The sequence below is a fragment of the Melanerpes formicivorus genome, unplaced genomic scaffold (genome assembly GCF_026170545.1).
Source record: "Melanerpes formicivorus ecotype bairdi unplaced genomic scaffold, bMelFor1.0.p_v2 SCAF_109, whole genome shotgun sequence".
NCBI lineage: Eukaryota > Metazoa > Chordata > Aves > Piciformes > Picidae > Melanerpes > Melanerpes formicivorus.
Genome location: NW_027142461.1, coordinates 1227744 through 1248640, shown reverse-complemented (window position 1 = coordinate 1248640; position 20897 = coordinate 1227744). Strand labels below are relative to the sequence as shown.

Genomic DNA, 20897 nt, shown 5'->3' with positions numbered 1-20897 from the left:
GACACCCATGAAGCAGAACCTGTGTGTCTTGGCTTAGCCAGACTGGGAGAAGTGCAACATGGTTGCATGGGCCCTGCTGAACAGCTTGCTCCTTTTAAGTCCTGCAAACAGCTACTGAAAGTCCTACTATTAGCACCACAATCCATATGCTGCTTCTCTAGAAACTACTAGCACCTATGGTCTCCTAGGATACGGTAACTTGGGGTAATACACTCAACCATACTTGCCCACTTTGTGGTTTTAGATGAGCAGCCAGACCTCATCCCAACTCCATACCAATGAAAGGTGGCATGCCAAACCTCCATCACTCCCTATCCCTACCTTCATGGGAAGGAAACTTTTGTTTGCAGCAACCTCACTATTCCTTAACTCCATTTTAAAATGTACTTCTGGTTCCTATCTTCTTCATTGTTCATGATAATGAGAACAAGGTTCCTGAAGCAAAGAGGCTTTTCTTACTGACCATGACCATGGAGGTGCCACAAGCCATCTCACCACATGCTGCACTGCTGGGCTGGGGCATGGAAAGCCCAAAGCCCATGATCTGGCTTTAGATTAGAAATAATCCTCATGAACTGGGACTGCCAAGTAAATCATCATAATAAAATGAAATCATTACTCAGGGTAGCTCCACTGAATGAGGTGCCTATGAGACAGATGACCACTGAGCTGCCCCATATTCAAGGAGCACCCAGCTTGAGTATCTGACAGATCCTGTCAAAAAACCCAAGGTTTGCCAAGCAGAGAGGAAATGACTAAAACCGGAAGAACAACATTTGTGGTTTCTTTTACAAGAAAGAGGAGAGGTGCAGTGAAAATGCACTCCAGCAGCCAAGCCTTCCCTAACACACCAATGGGCAGGCAGTGTTTCCTAGGGCTATGTTAACCTTTCTGAGGATCAGAGAAGCCTGCTGAAAAGGGTTGGAGGAGGGCATTAGGAGCAGCATCCTTAGCAAGGTAAGTGCCTCCTGGCGAAACCCCTCCATTGCAATTGCTGGCGTTTTGGAGAGGGGCTGCTAACAGCTGAGCCTCAACCTGCAAGTCCATGAACAGTCTGGTCCCTCCCCATTGAGACATGCAGCAATCACCTTAATTGGTTTGGACAACCCTGATATGAGTGCTGTAGAGGCTAAATTAATTCCTGGTTTACTCTCCTGGGCTGTTGTTGTTGTTGAATTAATATTTTCTGTGTGACAGCTGGCACTGGAATGCACTGCCCAGGGAGGTGGTGGAGTCACCATCACTAGAGGACTTTAAGAAAAGATTGGATGTGGCACTTGGTAGCATGGTTTAGCTGATGGCGTGGTGTTGGGTCATAGGCTGGACTCGATGATCTCAGAGGTCTTTTCCAGCCTCAATAATTCCATGATTCTGTAACTGATTTATCCTCCTCTGACTATTTAGATTCCTGACTGATGATGCATTTCATGAGAAACCTTCTAAGTACTGCCCCCTTCCCTAAGGCGGATCAGGAAGCTGGCTGGCAGCAGTGAATTTATTTGCAGAGCTGCCGCTTCTGTTCAAGAATATTGAACATACAGTATTGAATAGACAGTAAACTCTGCTTCATTCAGTGCTGGATGCATCAGCACATATTGGTAGTTCTCTACACAGAGGTTTAGGATGCAAGGAAAAGCAAAGATAGTTTCAAAATGGAGTTTTAAAGGCAAGTGCAGGTTTCACCATGGGCCTGCCTCAGCCCCTCCTGCTCATTTCTAGACTTTCTACCCCATAAATATTTTCACATGGTCAAATTCACATCACAATTTTCCACCTTTATTTGGGCTGTTCATAGTGAAGTGGGAACACAACATGATTGCTGCTTTGCTAGCCTGTGGTTGTGGGCAAACAGTTTGCTAACATGAATTGAAGAAGTAAAAACTTTAGCAAGAAGCCATCTGCAGCCATTGTTTGAGTAAGGAGGACAAAACCCTGTCAGCAATACATGCCCCTCTCTTTCACTTTCTGCAGGTGGTCACAGCTGAGCTGTGGTTGTACAGAGACCCAGCATGACTGCTCAGGGAGCAGAAAATGGTGGTGTGCACCAAGCAGTTCAGCCTCTTTGAGACTGAGATACACAAAGAAAGGCTGAGAGACCTCAGGCTCTTCAGCCTGGAGAAGACTAAGAGGAGACCTTACCAATGCTTACCCATACCTAAAGAGTGGGGATCGAGAGAATGGGGCCAGATTCTTTTCAGTGGTACCCTGTATAGCAGAAGGGGCAACAGGAACAAAGTAGAACACAGGAAGTTCTACCTAAACATAACGGGGGGGGAAAATATCTTTTGTGTTAGAGTGCCAGAGCACCAGATCAGGCTGCCCAGAGAGCCTGTGAAGTGTTTTTCTCTGGAGACTGTCATAATACCTGAAGGGAGGTTGTAGCCAGGAGGGGGTTGGTCTCTTCTCCCAGGCAACCAGCACCAGAACAAGAGGACACAGTCTCAAGCTGTGCCAGGGGAGGTTTAGGCTCGAGACGAGGAGAAAGTTCTTCACTGAGAGAATCATTAGCCATTGGAATGTGCTGCCCAGGGTGGAGTCACCATCCCTGGAGGTGTTCAAGAGGGGACTGGACGTGGCACTTGGTGCCATGGATTAGTCCTGAGGTCTGTGGTGACAGGTTGGACTTGATGATCTTTGAGGTCTCTTCCAACCTTGGTGATTCTGTGATTCTGTAATCCACCAGGGTGCAATCCTGGGCAACCTGGTGTGGGTGACTCTGCTTTAGCAGGGGGGCCTTGGACTAGATGATTTCAAATTGCTGTGATTCTGTGATTCAGTGCACAGTAGGATATGACAGAAGAGTCACTTTGTGTGCTGTAAGCAGAAAATTAATTGTTCTATCATCCCCTGGCCTATTTGAAGGAATATATGCTTGTATAAAATGCTTATAGGATAAATTCAGATCATTTGCAACACCTTGTGGATTTTTAAAGAGGGACTATTTCTTCTATTGCACTGAGCAATTCCTTTGTACTTCTTCTTTGCGACCTGTCTGTATTCATCCATGAGGACAAAGAAAGGCTGAGGACATCAGTGTAGCAGCCAAACCTCACTAAAAGCAGCCCCCAGAAAGCTCTCTGCAGGTTGCTGAAGTTTGAATCTACCAGCTGCAGATAGGACAGCCCCCCCCCCTCTAAAGCAGAAAATAACAGAAAGAAAATCCAGCTCTGCGCTGAGGCTTCCTCTGCAGGTAGGTTCCTCCACAGGGTCAGTTAAAAAAACTTACCTATGCTGGTAAAAACATTGTATAAAGAGTAGGCAAAGTCTAACCAAGGATGGGTATGGCTGTGTTGTGCTGAGGCTAAGCGTCTGGAACATGACATTTTTTGTCTGCTTCTCTGGAAAAAACCAAACAAAACAAAAACCCCACAAAACCCAGCAACAAAACCCAAGGCTGATAATAGCAACTTGTGTTTCATCAGGAAAGCCACGCTGCCTCTTGGAAAGAGCTCTGACTCTTCTGGGCCAAGAGTACACTGAGACAGCCTGCACCTGATAGCAGAGAAAAATGAACATCTTGTCATAAACATGTTACCAATACCAGCTGGCTGAATATGAGCCAGCAGTGTGCCAGGTGGCCAAGAGGAAGAACAGCTTCCTGGCTCATATCTGAAATGGTGTACTCAGCATCTTAAATAGTAGGTTCAACTTTGGGCCCCTCACTACAAGAAGAGCACTGAGCTGCTGGAACATGTCCAAAGAACAGCAGTGAAGCTGGTGAAGGGTCTAGAGCACACATCTTTAGGGGAGTGGCCAAGGGAATGGGGGTTGTTTATCCTGGAGAAAAGGAGGTTCAGGGGAGACCTTATCACTGTCTACTATATTCCCTGGGAATGCTAGGGACTGAAACATCTAAGAATGTTTGCCACACTGAGCCTGCAGTGTGCCCAGGCAGCCAGGAGGGCCAATGGCATCCTAGCCTGCATCAAGAACAGTGTGGCCAGCAGGAGCAGAGAGGTCATTCTGCCCCTGTCCACTGCACTGGTTAGGCCACACCTCGAGTCCTGTGTCCAGTTCTGGGCCCCTCAGTTTAGGAAGGATGTTGACTTGCTGGAGCGTGTCCAAAGAAGGACAACAAAGTTGGTGAGGGGCTTGGAACACAAGCCCTATGAGGAGAGGCTGAGGGAGCTGGGCTGCTTAGCCTGGAGAAGAGGAGACTCAGGGGTGACCTTATTGCTCTCTACAACTACCTTAAGGGGGGTCGTAGACAGGCAGAGGTTGGTCTCTTCTCCCAGGCAGCCAGCACCAGAACAAGAGGACACAGTCTCAGGCTGCACCAGGGGATGTTCAGGCTGGAGGTCAGGAGGAAGTTTTACACAGAGAGAGTGATTGCCCATTGGAATGGGCTGCCTGGGGAGGTGGTGGAATCACCATCATTGGAGGTGTTCAGGAGGAGACTTGACAGGGTGCTTGGTTGCATGGGTTAGTTGATTAGGTGTTGTTGGATGATGGGTTGGACACGATCATCTTGAAGGTCTCTTCCAACCTGGTCTGGTCTATTCTATGCTATTCTATTCTTATGTAGTCATGAAAAGAACTGAATAGGGGAAAATGAATCTTATAAAATAAGATCACCTGAAAGGAGGTTCAGGTGATGGAGAATGCTGTACCTTCCTCAAACTACTTCCCTCTTCCTCTTTTTGCTTCCCCTTGAAACACAGTTCCCCCTTCCCTATTTGCACTCCCCCACCTCTGCTGTCACGGGCATGAATTTTGAATGCTCCTGCTGCAAGACATTGTGTCTCAGCAACCTTCAAAACTTTGTCCCAATATAGAGTCACAGACTTGTTTTGGTTGGAAGAGTTAGGATCACAAAGTCCAGATATTAACTCAGTACTGCCATGTCACCACTAAACCAGTGTCCTTCAGCAACACACCTACGTGTCTTTTAAAAGCTCCAATGATGTTGACTCCACCACTGCCTTGGGCAGCCTGTTTCAAGGCTTGACAACCCTTTCAGTGAAGAAACGTTTCCTAAGATCCAACCTAAAGCTCCCCTAGCATAACTTAAGGTAATTTCCTTGTGTCCTATATCCATGCATCCAGCATGAGCAGGGAAAGCTCCAAGGGATTTGGCAGCCCTTAGGGATAATTAAAACAGAGCTGGTCTCAGCTCTGTGGCATTTTCCCCTTCTCTAAGATAGCTTCTAAGTCTCTTGGCTTCTTCCCGCTGACTATCTGACTACTTAGAGAGAGGGTTCTTCTGGTGGGTGGCAAGGAGTATTAGGGACTGAAACACCTGAGAATATTTGTTCATGTAGTCATGGGAAGACTGAAGAGAGGAAGATTAATCTTATTTTATAAAACCATCTGAACTGCAAGAAATTTTATGTTACCATATTCCATGGTTGAGGGAAGCTGTCTTGGCACTCTTGTGTGGGCAGATTGTTTCTCTTCACCTTTCTGATTCTACATGGTACAGAAAAGATTTTCTAAGGTGCAACCAAGCAGTCCATTGCTGAAGAAAAAGAATGCCCAGGCAGATTCTTCTACCACAATAATTGGTGAGTTTTGACCCCTGCAGACTGGTTCAAATACTAGATAAGTGATCCTGTATGCTACACACCCTCAATGCTGTGCTGACCTCTTCTTCTGAGCACAAGCAGTCAGGGTAAGAAGCATCACTGACTATGAACTATCCCAGGTGTGTGTCTCAGAAGGAGCTGTGCTTCAGAAAACCCCTCTGAGAATCAGACTTTCTCTTTCCTCTGGCATTAACAGGGAGGTGGTTGAATGCCCATCCTTGGAGGTGTTTAAAAGACATGAATGTGGTACTAAGGTGCATGGTGCGGCACAAGACTTAGTAAAGTTAGATAATGGTTGGACTTGATGATGTTAAAAGGTCTTTTCCCACCAAAATGATTCTATGCAGAAGATGTTGGCAGTGAATTATGCTGTTCTCAAGCCAATTAAACAGTAAGTTAAAGGTAGCACAGAGGCAGGACTCCTGTCACTCCCTGCCCAGGCCCCACAAAAACATCTCTCTTAACCCAGGATGTCCCAGTGAGAGATGAGGGAGGAGAAGGAGGAGTTTTTATGGTCATTTAAGGTAAGGTATACAGCTCACTTTGCAGTGGGTTCAGCAGAGCTGAGAACAAAGTTCCTTTCTTGCCTTTAGTGAGACAGACATTCTTCAATTTATTTCATGGCTACAGATGACATCGCTGTCTAGAGGCACTCGGGTGAGGAGAAGCAAGAAGGAAAAGAGACAGTGTGAGGGTGGAGAGCTGCAGCTCTGCCCCTCCACTTGATGTGGTCACTTTTAAAGGTCACCCACTGGGGACCCGATGTCCCTCAAACTATTTTTGTAGAAACAACAGTGATCCTACTGAAGATTTATCTAACCCATTTGTGCTATAGCCCTCAGTTCCTTTTCCTTGAATTACTTACAGCAATATAATAACTTTCACAGGCCTATCATGGGAGACTGCCAGCATTTCAAACATTTCCTTGATGTAGGATGATCACAATTGAAAAGAATGTGAATTCTACCCAGCCGCCGGCATGGTTTTGTTTTCTTTAATCCCTGAGACTAAATCATTGGAGAGTTTTCAGCCTCAAAGCTAAATCTTAATTGAGGTTTGCTGTCATCCACGCTACCACATGACTCTGATATACCAAAGTGCCACCACACCTGCAAACTGCTATCTAAGCTGTCAGCTCGTGGCTTGGACCACTACACTCTGTGCTGGGTTAGGAACTGGCTGGAGGGCCGGGCCCAGAGAGTGGTGGTGAATGGTGCCACATCCAGCTGGAGGCCAGTTACCCGTGGCGTCCCCCAGGGATCAGTGCTGGGCCCTGTCCTCTTTAACATCTTCATTGATGATCTGGATGAGGGGGTCGAGTCAGTCATCAGCAAGTTTGCAGATGACACCAAGTTAGGAGCAGATGTTAGTCAGTTTGAGGGTAGAAAGGCTCTGCAGAGGGACCTTGACCGCCTGGACAGATGGGCAGAGTCCAATGGGATGGCATTCAACAAGTCCAAGTGCTGAGTGCTGCACTTTGGCTACGGCAATCCCATGCAGAGCTACAGGCTGGGGTCGGAGTGGTTCAGAGCTCCCAAACAGAGAGGGACCTGGGTGTGCTGATTGACAGCCGCCTGAATATGAGCCAGCAGTGTGCCCAGGTGGCCAAGAAGGCCAATGGCATCCTGGCCTGCATTAGGAATAGTGTGGCCAGCAGAAGCAGGGAAGTCATTGTGCCCCTGTACTCTGCATTGGTTAGGCTGCACCTTGAGTACTGTGTCCAGTTCTGGGCCCCTCAGTTTAAGAAGGACATTGAGACACTTGAACGTGCCCAGAGAAGGGCAACAAGGCTTGAGCACAAGCCCTATGAGGAGAGGATGAGGGAGCTGGGATTGTTTAGCCTGGAGAAGAGGAGGCTCAGGGGTGACCTCATTGCCCTCTACAACTACCTGAAAGGTGGTTGTAGCCGGGAGGGGGTTGGTCTCTTCTCCCAGGCAACCAGCACCAGAACAAGGGGACACAGTCTCAAGCTGCACCAGGGGAGGTTTAGACTTGAGGTGAGGAGAAAGTTCTTCACCGAGCGAGTCATTCGTCATTGGAATGTGCTGCCCAGGGAGGTGGTGGAGTCACCGTCCCTGGAGGTGTTCAAGGGGAGATTGGACATGGCACTTGGTGCCATGGTCTAGTCATGGGGTCTGTGTTGATAGGTTGGACTCGATGATCCTCGAGGTCTCTTCCAACCTTAGTTATACTGTGATACCTCTGAGGAAGAACCAGGACAGGGACCCTTAGCTGTTCTCATTGCTGATTGCACGAGAGAGCTCTTCCATACTTAGGAAAAATAAATGCATCAAAGTTCCTTTTTAGTACTCAAGATTCTTTGTTTGAAGTGGTCTCCTGGTGAAACCTGTGAACAGTGTAGCCCAGACAGGATTCACAGTATCACTAAGGTTGGAAGAGACCTCAAAGATCATCAAGTCCATTCCCACAGTCTGGAAATAAAACTGGTGATTTGTACCCTAGGGTGCTGCCATTCAGCTTTGTGTTGTAAACACATGGGTGATCCTTTCCCCTCCTCACCAGAGCACAGCTTATCTCTTAAGAATGATACAAAACAACCCCCAGATCCTTCCCTCCCCCATCAAAACTCACTAGCAGTTGGGTTTGGTGTACATGCCTGTGAAGCTGTTGAAGAAAGCAACTGACTGCTGCAAGGGGTATGGGAACTCTGACAGTTGGTTATATGTGCCATGTGTGTACCACATACACACTGGCAGCTATGAAAACTGCACTGACAGGAGCACAGCAGAAAACATGGGGGAGTGGTTATTCCCCTTCATCCTGCGCTCATTAGAGCATATCTAGGCACTATGTTTTGTTTCACTCATATAAACTCTCCCTCCAGTGCAACCTATGGCGAGTTCAGTGTAGGGCCAGCCACAGTCATTACAGCTGGAGCACCTAGAATCATAGAATCAATAAGGTTGGAAAAGACCTCAGAGGTCATCAAGTCCAATTTGTCACCCAACACCTCATGACTAACTAAACCATGACTTCAAGTGCCACATCCAATCCTTTTTTGAACACCTCCAGGGACAGGGACTCCACCACCTCCCTGGGCAGCACATTCCAAAGGCCAACAACTCTTTCTGTGAAGAACTTTCTCCTCACCTAAAGCCTAAACTTCCCCTGGTCCATCTTGAGACTGTGTCCTCCTCACCTAGCCTATGAAGAGAGACTGATGGTCTTGGGCTCATTCAGCCTGGAGATCTGGCTTTGGGGAAATCTATCAGCAGCCCTACAGCATCCACAACAAGGTTATCATGAAGAGAGAGCCAAGCTTTTCAGAGGTGCCTGCCGGAAGGATGAGACACAAATGTACATTGCATCAGGGGTTTCTGATTTGGTGTGAGGAAAGTCATTCCCCCCATGAAAGCAGCAGAGCAGTTTGTTCAGAGAGAGATCATGAATTCTCCATCCTCAGAGGTTGTCAAGACCAACTGGACGAAGCTTTGAGTGAACGTTCTGATCCTGTATCTGGCCTTGCTCTGAGCAGGAGGTCAGGCTAGGTGAGCTCAGGAGGTCCCTTTCCTAGCTGAATTAATCTGAGATTCTCATATTGCAAATTGTCATTTACCATTAAAGGTATAGAAATATCAGACATCACTGGGAGCTCTTGAGATCACACAGGACAGTTAAAACATAATAATCTGTGGGCCTTATCTCCATTTAGTTACAGATCTTCTGAGGCAAGAACTCAAGGGGTATGGTCATGATAGCTACGTGAGTGGTCATGACCTAATACAGACCTGCCAAGACCTGGTCTGAAGCCAAGTGAAGTAACTGGAAAGTTTGAGGGTACACATCAGCTGACTTGAGATGAAGTTATCCAAACCTGAACTCATTATTGGCAACTGAATTACTCTCTGTGAAGAGATGTTAAGTCCACATATTTAGGCAGAAAGCTAAAGCAGGTTAAACTGATTAGTGCCAGCACACATTTACTCTCCCTGACTACAAATGGAGTCTGACTACTCCAGATATAGTTATGTATATTGCCCACCTGTGAAGTCAGAAGAGATGGATCCTGCCCCTACTGACTTCAGCAGTGGGGTGGTTTATGCTTGCAGCCATGCAGATTCAGAAGCAAAACACACACACACACTCCATGCAGAAATAAATTCCTGGTGCACTCTCCAGCTGAGAGTTTTACTGTGACAATTTTGTGATGGTAGAGGTTGTTGGAAAGGTATTTTCCTCCTTGACTATTACAGGTGGAACAGTTTTGAGGTCAGTAACAAGGGATTGAGTGAAATGTCACGGTGAAAACCATGCAGAAGGCACATGAGAAAAGGACCCAATTCAACTAGCACGTATTGAAACTTATCAAGTCACATTTCACTGGAGCCTACATACATTGTGTCAGGCTTCTGAGTCCACAACAAGAGCAATGCAGATTCAGAGAACACAGAGCTGGAAAGACTCTCTGGGGATCATCTAGTAAAATCCTGATGCTTAAGCAGGGTCACCCAGAGCAGGTTGTACAGGATCACATCCAGGCACATTTTGAATATCTCTGGAGGAGACACCACAACCTCTCTGGGCAGCCTGGTCCAGTGCTCTGTCATCCTCACAGGAAAGAAGTTTTCCCCTTATGTTTAGATGGAACCTCCTGTGTTGCAGTTTGTGCCTTTCTCCTGCACTTTCTCCTGCTACTGGACACCACTAAAAAGTCTGGCCCTATCCTCTTGTCCCCCTGCCCTTTAGATGTTGATAAGCTTTGAGAATCACAGAATGTAAGGGGTTGGAACAGACCTCCAGAGATCCTCTAGTCCAACTCCCCTTCCAAAGCAGGATCACCCAGGCCAGGTCCCACAGGAACACATCCAGGTGGGTTTTGAAAGTCTCTAGGCAAGGAGACTCCACAACTTCGCTGGGCAGCCTGTTCCAGTGCACTGTCACTCACACTGTAAGGAAGTGTTTCATGTTGAGGTGGAACCTCCTGTGTTCTAGCTTGTACCTCCTGTTTCTTGTCCTACCACTGGGCACCACTGAAAAAAGACTGGCACCTTTACACCCACCTCTCAGATACTTGTAGACACTGAGAAGATCCCCTTTCAGTCTTCTCCAAGCTAAACAGACCCAGATCTCCCAACCTTTCCTCCTCAGAGATGTGCTCCAGTCCCTAACATTCTTTGCAGCCCCTGCTGGACTCTCTCCAGGACTTCCTTGTTTCTCCTGAACTGGTGAGCCCATAACTGGCTCCAGAACTTCAGATATGGCCTCACTAGGGCAGAGTGGATGGGAGGTCCTCATGTGCTGTGGCAGTGGAAAAGTCTGTTGCCATCTTCCATGTTACCAGGGGAGATGCTTCCAGCAGGTGGGGATGAGCTGCTCAGGGTGAGAAGGGCTGTGAGGAGCCTGAAGCAGTTGGGGTTAGCTCTCTAGTTTCACAGCCTGTTTCTGTTGGCAGAAGCAGGAGGCCACAGGGTGACGTGAATTGAGACGCCAATCCAGGTTAAAAATAACAGCATGAGAGGGGAGGGAGGTTGGAGGGCAGTGGCTGGCTCTGCTCCCAGCTGGGCAAATGCCCAGCAGTGAGATGAAGGATGGGACTGCTGCACTCAGCAGCCACCAATTCACACTGTTTGGGACCTTCTGCAGCAGAAAACCCAGCGGGCCAAGGAACTGAGCCTGAGTGAGGGAAGGTGGAGGAGGGTCTAACTGCTGCCCAAAAACACCCCTCATGGGGACACACAACAGAAAAGAGTAACTAAGGGTGAAAGACAGTGCTGTTCCCACACTCTGCAAATGTGTTTCATCAGTAATACATTGTCCCTGTTCTCTGCAGGGGGGTTGGACTAGGTGACCTTTAGAGGTCCCTTCCAGCCCAGACAATTCTATGATTTAGGGGTTGGAAATTAGAATGAGGTTTCGTTTCCTCTTCATTTCACTTACTTTTTTTCTTCAGCATTTTTGCCTCCACAAATAAAACAATGCCCAAACCAGAATCTCTTTTGGCATCCACCCACTGCCAAACAACCTCTCTGTCAGCATCCCAGTGATAGGCTGAATGAAAGAATGCCAATGACAAACAGGTCTCAGAGATGCAGCAGCTTACTTCAGGCAAGCTGAAATTCAGAAGAAAACAGACAAGTGCTCAGGTACACATGTCTGAAGAAATGCTGTGTGCCCAAATCTGATGTTTTTTCATGCCAGCTTACTAGAAATTGAGGACTCCACCTATCAGCCTTCCCTCTTTTCAGTGTTGTATAGTTTTCAGCTCCCACTGTCCATGTTTCCATCTTATTTCGCATAGTTTAATAGTGGCTGGTGACTTTGTTCTCCCTGTACTTACTCAGCCACCTCCAGACACCCTCACCTTCTCTCTGCCTATGTAATGGAGATCTGAGAGAAAACATTCAAATGGGAGAGAGATGATCAGGAGCCATATAGGTCCTCCATGCAGTCACTTGCCTTTTGTACTTCAGAAACCCTTTGACACAGATTGGCCCCTCAGTATGCAGGTCTCACTTCCAGCTTTCTCCCTGCACATTTTCCTGCTCTCCTCCTGCCTCAACACTTGTTCTCCATAGTATTTGGCTAAGAAGCTGGCTTGTGCTGCAGACAGAGCCACAGGAAAACACACACTGACAAGCCCCACATCTAGAAGCACATCCACCCTTCCAGCCCCAATAAGAAAGTATTACAATTACCAACATTAGCCACTGCCTAACATGACTTTCAACTCCTGAACACACCTAGCAAAAATTTCAGCTCCTGTCAGACCTCCTTTGTCCCCTTTTGGAAAGTAGCTTTGCAATTCCTGTGTAAGTACTCAGAGAAAAAAACAAACCAAACCCAACCAACTCTCACACACACACACAAAGTAACCAAGACAACAACAAACTAAACCCCATTATCTTCTCCCTGAGTCGTGCCACTTGCTGGCTGAGCACTGCAGAGCATCAGCCTGGATTCCCTGATCAACCCAAATGAGACTCCTCCATGGAAAACTGTTTGGGAATGCCAAGCCAAGCAAACAAAGAGTTTATCAAAACAAGCTTTTCCAGATCTGCTCCATGAAGCAGAGCAAACATGTGCAACAGGATTGCTATGGACGGATGATAAGTAGTCCTTAAACCTACTCTGTCCTTCAGCTTCAACATGGCTGTGAAAATGAGTAGATAAAGTCAACTCATCAAAAAATTTTTGTCACAGCAAAGGCCCCAGTGTAGAAACAATCAATCTAACATCAGAAGTCCTCTTTCTACTGGAAAGGTTTGTTTCATGTGGGGAATTAGTGGCCAGCAGGTCAAGGGATGGGATTTTGCCCCTTTGTTCTGCTCTGGTGAGACCTCACTTGCAGTGCTGGATTCAACTCTGGAGTTCTTAGCACAGAAGAGACATGGAGCTGTTGGAGCAGGCTCAGAGGAGGCCATAAAAATAGTCAGAGGGCTGGAACAACATAGCTGTGATGAAAGACTAAGACTTGGGGTTGTTCAGCCTGAAGCCCCCAAAGGGTGGCTGTCAGGGGGTCCGTGTCCAAGTGGAGGCCAGTGACAAGCGGAGTCCCCCAGGGATCAGTACTGGGACCTGTCTTGTTCAACATCTTTGTGGGTGACATGGACAGTGGCATTGAGTGCACCCTCAGCAAGTTTGCTGATGACACCAAGCTGTGTGGTGCAGCAGACACGCTGGAGGGAAGGGAGGCCATCCAGAGGGACCTTGACAGGCTGGAGAGGTGGGCCCATGACAACTTCATGAGGTTCAACAAGACCAAGTGCAAGGGGAAGAACATAAAACCTTGTCTTCACCAAAATGAGCGGCTTTAGCTTCTCCCTGCCTTTCTGTAGACAGTTCAACCTATGCTCACACCGCTCAGCCATTCTCTGTTCTCTGTCCATCTGTTCTTTCAAGCATGTAAACACCAGGAGCAGAGTCAGTGTTTCAATAATGGTCTCACTAATGCTGTACACATGGAAATATCACCTCCTTGACCTTTACTCAGCAATCTGCTCTAAGCTGGGATGGTAGCATTTGCTTTCAGTAGACTTCATCACACAGGGAGCATGTGTTTAGCTGATTATCTGTTGCAACAACAAGCCTGACTCACTGGTTTCCAAAACACAGTCAAATGTCACAGCTCTAAAAGAACATTTTTGGTCTGTAAGTACCTGGAATTTAACTAAAGATTTAAATACACATTTTGTTTTCATAAGATTAGTTTACCAGGTGATTCAGAAGACCCTGAAGAACAGCCCTGTCCTTGACACTGGACTTTACTACTTCATCAGTGGTTGTATCATCGTTGTTGCCTTTGCCTAATGAAATCCAGCATGTGCTCACAAGTCAAAACCTAAGTGACTAAACAGCTCTGAGCCTAAGAATGAACCCTTGGCAATATCTGCCAGAAGCATCCATTCTGAATGCATCCTCAATTAACATTACTTCAGAAAGTGTGACTACAAGTCATTTGATGTCTTTAATTAGTCCTGTGTGTTTATAGTTTAAGGTTTGTTTTTTTTCTCAGAACATAGACTGGTTTGAATTGGAAGGGACCTTTAAAGTTCATCTAGCCCAACTTCTTTGCAGTGAGAAAGAAGATCTCCAACTAGATCAGGTTGCTCAGAACCCCACCAAACCTGACCTGGAACATTTCCAAGGATGGGGCATCTACCACCTCTCCAGGTAACTTGGACCAATGTTCCACCAGCTTCACTGTAAAGAATTTCTTCTTTCTGTCTAGCCTAAACCTCCCCTCTTTTAGTTTAAAATCATCACCACTTGTCCTGCTAAGAAGAATGTCCTCATCTTTCTTATAGCCCCCCCTTTTAAGTACTGAAAGGCCACAATCAAGTCCAACTGTTAACCCAGCACTGCCAGGTCACCACTAACCCACATCCCTCAGCACCACATCTACATGGCTTTTGAATCCCTCCAGGGATGGTGACTCCACTGGTTACCTGGGTGGCCTGCCCCAGTGCTTCCCTTCTGAGGAAGGCATTTTTCCTAATACCCATCCTAAAGCTCCCCTGGTACAACTTAAGTACATTTCCTGTTGCTAGTTACTTGGGAGAAGAGACTGATCCCCCACATTGCTCCAAACCTCATTTTGGGTAGCTGTTGAGATTAAGAAAGTCCCTGTTGAGCCTCCTTTTCTCCAGACTCAACAGCTCCAGTTCCCTCAACTGCTCCTCATAAGAGTTGTCTAGATGGCTAACCTTCACCAGATGTCCCTTTGTGTTTGGTGCTTCTCTGTGCGTTGTCATTACCTTGGATCCGTCCAGCTCAGACTATTTAAAGAAGGGATAAAGCTGTGACAATGTGAGATTGGTTGCCTATGTAATATGAGAGCAACAGGAACATCCCAGCCTCGTCCCAGTAAAATGGATTAGTAAAGACCAATATACCAAATTCCAGGCTGGAGTCAGCTGCTCTTTCTAGTTATGTAAGTAACATGATGCTTATCAACTCCCATCCCAGCTGGCAGTGCTGCCCCCCACCCACTCCTTGCTTAAATGCCTGCAACAGGAGCTCAGGTGACCTTCCAAATTCAGGTGGAAGGCTTTAAGAGCTGAATTATTAGTTACATACCACAGGGAAAGTAACTGATACCCTGAAGTGGCTTTGACTAATGCATTTTGTCTAACATTTCAACCGCTCCAAGATTGTGGCCGATTTATCACTTCTGGCCAGAAACAGGATCGCCGGTGTGGCAAACTTTGCTGATTAAGGTGGAAAACAATTTGCACAATGTTATTACCACCTGTACTGAAGAAGGAACAGCTGCTACCCCTCAAGCCAGCTTTAAAGGGTAAAGCTGGAAAGCTAGAAAGCTGCATGGACATTCATATGGGAAGCACGAAGAAGGGGAATCACAGAATCAACCAGGTTGGAAAAGACCTCAGAAATCATCAAGTCCAACCTATTACCTAACACCTCAGGACAACTACACCATGGCTTCAAGTGCCACATCCAATCCTTTTTGGAACACCTCCAGGGATGGTGACTCCACCACCTCCCTGGGCAGCCCATTCCAATGGGCAATTACTCTTTCTGTGAAGAACTTTCTCCTCACCTTGAGCCTAAACTTCCCCTGGCGCAGCTTGAGACTGTGTCCTCTTGTTCTGGTGCTGATTGCCTGGGAAAAGAGGCCAACCCCGACCTGTCTACAACCTCCCTTCAGGTAGTTGTGGACAGCAATAAGGTCTCCCCTGAGCCTCCTCTTCTCCAGGCTAAACAATCCCAGCTCCCTCAGCCTCTCCTCATAGGGCTTGTGCTCAAGGCCTCTCCCCAGGCTTTTTGCCCTTCTCTGGACGTGTTCAAGAGTTTTAATGTCCCTCTTAAATTGAGGAGGCCAGAACTGGACAGAGCACTCAAGGTGTGGCCTAACCAGTGCTGAGTACAGGGGCACAATGACTTCCCTGCTCCTGCTGGCCACACTATTTCTGATACAGGCCAGGATGCCATTGGCCTTCTCGGCCACCTGGGCACACTGTTGGCTCATGTTCAGCCAGCTGTCAGCCAGTACCCCCAGGTCCCTTTCTGCTTGGAAGTGCTGGCAAGACCTCTATTAGAAGCACATCTGGGCTCAGAGAAGAGATACCCACTATTTAAGGAATGTCTCCCTGATGCTCAGCTTTGGAAGTGGAACAAATATTGAGTGCTGCCCCTGGATTTTCTAGCTTTCAAGTTTAGAACAACAAGAAACAGCCTTTTCAGCATGGAGCCATTCCACACCGACCTGATCATTAGGTTTAGCTTATGGAGGTACTATGGGGATGGCCAACCTTCAAGCAGTGATCCCTTACATTTTGGATGGCTCCAGAGACAAGCCAGCAAAGATCAACTGAAGGTTTCCAGAAGCCCCAAAACCACTTGGTTTAAGCACCATTTTCTTGTTGATGGCAATGCTTGGGAATCTCAGCAGGATTAAAAGACTTCCTGAGAAGTGGACCAGTGTGAAACTCACGAGGTTCTGCAAGGCTAATTGCAAGTTCCTGCACATGGGTCAAGGCAATCCTTGGTAGCAATTCAGTCTGGGGCATGAAGGGATTGAGATCAGTTCTGTTGGCAAGGACATAGGGGTGGTTGTGGATGGAAAACTGGACATCAGTCAGTAATGTGCACATAGCTGCATCAAAAGAAATGTGGCCAGAAGGTCAAGGGAGGGGATTCTCCTCCTCTGTTCTGCTCTCTTGAGACTTCACCTGCACTGCTGTGCAGCTGTGGAGTCCTCAGCACAGGACAGACATGGACCTGTTGGAGCAGGTCCAGGGGAGGTGACAAGAATGATCACAGGACAGGGACTGCTATGAAAAAAAGGCTGAGAGAGTTGGGTGTGTTCAGCCTGGAGAAGAGAAGGCTCCAGGGAGACCTTGTAGCAGCTCTCCAGTACTTAAGGGGGCCTATAATAAAAATGGAGACAGTTTTTCCTAGCAGGGCCTGTTGTGACAGGACAAGTGGTGATGGTTTGAAACCAAAATACAGGGTATTCAGACTCGGTAGAAGGAAGAAACATTTCATAGTGAGGGTTGCCCAGAGAAGTGGCAGATGCCCCATCCATGGAAACATTCCAGATCAAATTGTTGGGGGCTCTAATCTAGCTGCAGATGTCCCTGCTGATTGCAGGGAAATTGGCCTAGGTGACCTTTAAAAGTCCCTTCCAACCCAAACCATTCTATGACTCTATTAATTAAACAGAAGGAACCAAGGGTGTGACACAAGATGATTAAAGGGATTTTGGGAGGGGGCCTTGCTCTGAGTCTTGCTCTCCACCTTCTTCTTTCTTGTCAGAGACATGCTTCCTCTTCTACAGACCTGCCCTGCCATTTTCCCCTTGCACACACCCACTCCCAGCAGAAAGGGCAGCAACAGCCATCACAACAAGAGGGTAGCTCAGGGGCAGGGAAAACTTGCATGGAGCTAAGTTGTTTGGAATAGAGCATGTTTATCAAGAAGCAGGAGGCACACTGAACTGCTGGAATGGGCCTTTTTGAACTCAGGAAAGGGTGAGGACCACTCAGCTGAACAGAACATTACATAAACTTTCAACCCACTCCATGTCTTAGAGCAAGTTCTCTGCTGCCATGCTCCCACCTGAGACACTCTTCCAGAACTGTAAGTTGGAAATTCAGAAACTTCATTCTGGAACAAATAATGAAAGAGACCACCACTTGGATTTGCTCAGGCTCTGTCCATAGCAAGTCCAAAGCTATGACTGTTCTCAAAACACAAAAGCAGCAGAAAGTAGGGAAGATAAAAATAGTAACAATAACACTGCAAAAGAGGAAAATGGGGGAATAAAGCACCAAAGCAAAGAAACAGAGAGGAGGACTTGAAATAAAGTCCTACAGGAGACAGGAAAGCAGAGGAATAAAACAGATCACTCCTTACCATTTCCCTCCCCATCAGCAAACACAATATCACTACCAGGATCTCATCTGAATTATTCACAAGCACAATGGTGCCAGCACAGACCACCCAGTATTACTGGAGGCTGTGGGCCAAGCTGTGGGCAGGGAAGGTGAATGATTGCAGTCCCACTTGGTGATCCTGGACTGATGGAAAACCTTTGGAAGTGGGACACCACTGGCACTAAGCCTATTTATGACCATCACAGAAGACCTGAAGATGTTTCACCTTACCAATGTGCATCTTCTGTGGTGTGTGTGGGCAGCACCTGCAGTTGTTTCACCTCACTCTTCAGCGTGGCACAAAAGGGTCTGGGCACAGCTAAAATTGCTGGACCCCCAGTTCCTCTAGGGAAGTCTCTTCTCCTTTCTTGGAGGGTGGGAATTTCAGAGAAGTCTGGAGAGGAAAAGAGACATTAGAAAGGAGCAGTTAGAATTGTGGTGGAGCTCAACAAAACTCAGTCTTCGTGTTGCCTGGCCTCTGGGTGCATGTTCATCAGTATTCCACTGCATAGCCCAAACTTCTGCATACCCATATTCTCTTCAGAGACACTGACCCTTTTTCTTCATAAGTGCTGTCTGGAAAACATCAGAGTGAAGGCAGGTACCAATAATGTCATGTAGGAAAGGCCTCTGGTTTGAGTAATTCCACTAAGAAACCAACTGGGTCAGATTTCCTTCCTTCCTCAAACAGTATTTACAAGGATATCTTTGCATTTATCCCTTCTTTACCCCACTGTGGGGTTTTTAAGCTTTGAGCACTTCAAAATACACTGATTTTCCTCTTGTTTCAGGGTTCTTCTAATTAAGTCAAGTGTTAAAATGATGGTCATTTTGAACTAGAGTTTTCCACCCAAAGTTACCAACACAGGACATTCAAATTTAAAAATAGGAAAGAAAAAGGTTTTTTAAATGGGAATTTTACAGGTAAGTCTCTTACAACTGCTAATTCTCATAGTATCATAGTACCAGTCAGGGTTGGAAGGGACCACAAGGATCATCTAGTTCCAACACCCCTGCCATGGGCAGGGACACCCCACACTAGATCAGGCTGGACAGAGCCTCATCCAGCCTGGGCTTAAACACCTCCAGGGACGGGGCCTCAACCACCTCCCTGGACAACCCATTCCAGGGCTTCACCACTCTCATGGGGAAGAACCTCCTCCTCACATCCAGCCTGGATCTCCCCACCTCCAGCTTCATTCCATTCCCCCTAGTCCTATCACTACCTGAGATCCTGAGAAGTCCTTCCCCAGCCTTCCTGTAGGCCCCCTTCAGATACTGGAAGGCCACAATGAGGTCACCTCGGAGCCTTCTCTTCTGCAGACTGAACAGCCCCAACTCCTTCAGTCTGTCCTCATAGGAGAGGTGCTCCAACCCTCTGATCATCCTCGTGGCCCTTCTCTGGACACATTCCAGCACCTCCACATCCCTCTTGTAATAGGGGCTCCAGAACTGGACTCAGTACTCCAGGTGGGGTCTCACCAGGGCTGAGTACAGGGGGAGGATCACCTCCCTTGACCTGCTGGCCACACTTCTCCTGATGCAGCCCAGGATCTGATTGGCTTTGCGGGCTGCAAGTGCACACTGAGAGCTCATGTTGAGCTTTTTGTCCACCAGCACCTCCAAGTCTCTCTCCTCAGGGCTGCTTTCCAGCCAGCCTCTGCCCAGCCTGGATTTGGGCCTGGGATTGTCTCGACCCAGATGCAGGGACCCTGCACTTGCTCTTGTTGAACCTCATGAGGTTGGCTTGTGCCCACCTCTCCAGCCTGTCAAGGTCCCTCTGGATGGCCTCATGAGAAGGGTTAGTTTCAGACAAAGTAGGACTTTGTTTTGTTACAAAATGACCTAGAGACAAACATTCCCAAACAACTTATCTCTAACGAGGATGTCAAATGCCTGGTGTTTGTGTCCCAGGGAAACTGGTCTGTAAACTGAAACTTGCTGCTGCTGCAAAAGCAGGAAGAGATTCCTCTGCCTTCCACGCTTAGGAAAGCATGTTCCAGTGCCACAAAGGAAAACAGAAATACCTCTAATAATACTGTTTTGAATGCAGCCTCCTCCTCTGCCATCCATCCAACACCACCACCAAAAGCTTATACAGAATCACAGAATGGTGGGGACTGGGAGGGCCCTCTGGAGATCAGCTAGTCCTGACATCCTGGTTGGAGTCTGTTACAGACCACCCAACCAGAATGAGGAGGCAGATGACACATTCTATAAGCAACTGGAGGCTGTCTCAAGGTCATCAGATCTTGTCCTAGCAGGTGACTTTAACCTGCCAGATATCTGCTGGGAACTTAATTCAGCAGAGAGGAGGCAGTCTGGAAGATTCCTGGAGCGCATGGAGGACAGCTCCCTGATGCAGCTGTTAAGTGAGCCTACCAGGGGTCAGGCTCTGCTTGACCTGCTGCTCTCCAATAGAGAAGGGCTGGTGGGAGACGTGACGGTGGGAGGCTGCCTAGGGTGCAATGACCATGAGACAGTGAAGTTTTCAATATGCAGGGAGATAGGGAGGAGCACTAACAGAACCCTCACCTTGGACATGTGTATATATGAGGAGAGGCTGAGGGAGCTGGGGTTGTTTAGCCTGGAGAAGAGGAGGCTCAGGGCAGACCTTATTGCTGTCTACAACTACCTGAAGGGAGGTTGTAGCCAGGTGGCCTCCTCTGGACCTGCTCCAACAAGTTCTTGTTCTTCCTGTGCTGAGGGCTCTAAAGCTGGGCACAGCAGCTCAGGTTCTCAAGAGAGTGGAGCAGAGGAAGAGAATCCTCTTCTTGACCTGCTGGCCATGCTGCTTTTGATGCAGCCCAGGATATGGCTGACTTCTGTGCTTTGAGTGCACTTTTTTCCTTCAAATACTGAAGCCAGCTCTCAGCTGTGCATGTGGGAGCCCAGCATCTCTCCCTACACGAGCATTGTCCTCACCTGGTGCTAGGATGTGAGGCTGCAAACTGCCTCAGGCAGAAGGGAGCATGCTGCATCTCTTGTCATCTCTACCACAGTGGCAGTTGCT

General features: G+C 47.6%; 1 long non-coding RNA gene across 1 annotated transcript in view; it reads right to left on the bottom strand.

Annotated features, from left to right (window-relative positions):
- Window positions 1–20897, bottom strand: part of LOC137455781 (uncharacterized) — a 90825-nt gene that overhangs the window by 51535 nt on the left and 18393 nt on the right. Inside the window, exon 2 of the long non-coding RNA XR_010990907.1 lies at window positions 18116–18278. This is a non-coding gene — a long non-coding RNA (uncharacterized lncRNA). The remainder of the gene's footprint in view (window positions 1–18115; window positions 18279–20897) is intronic.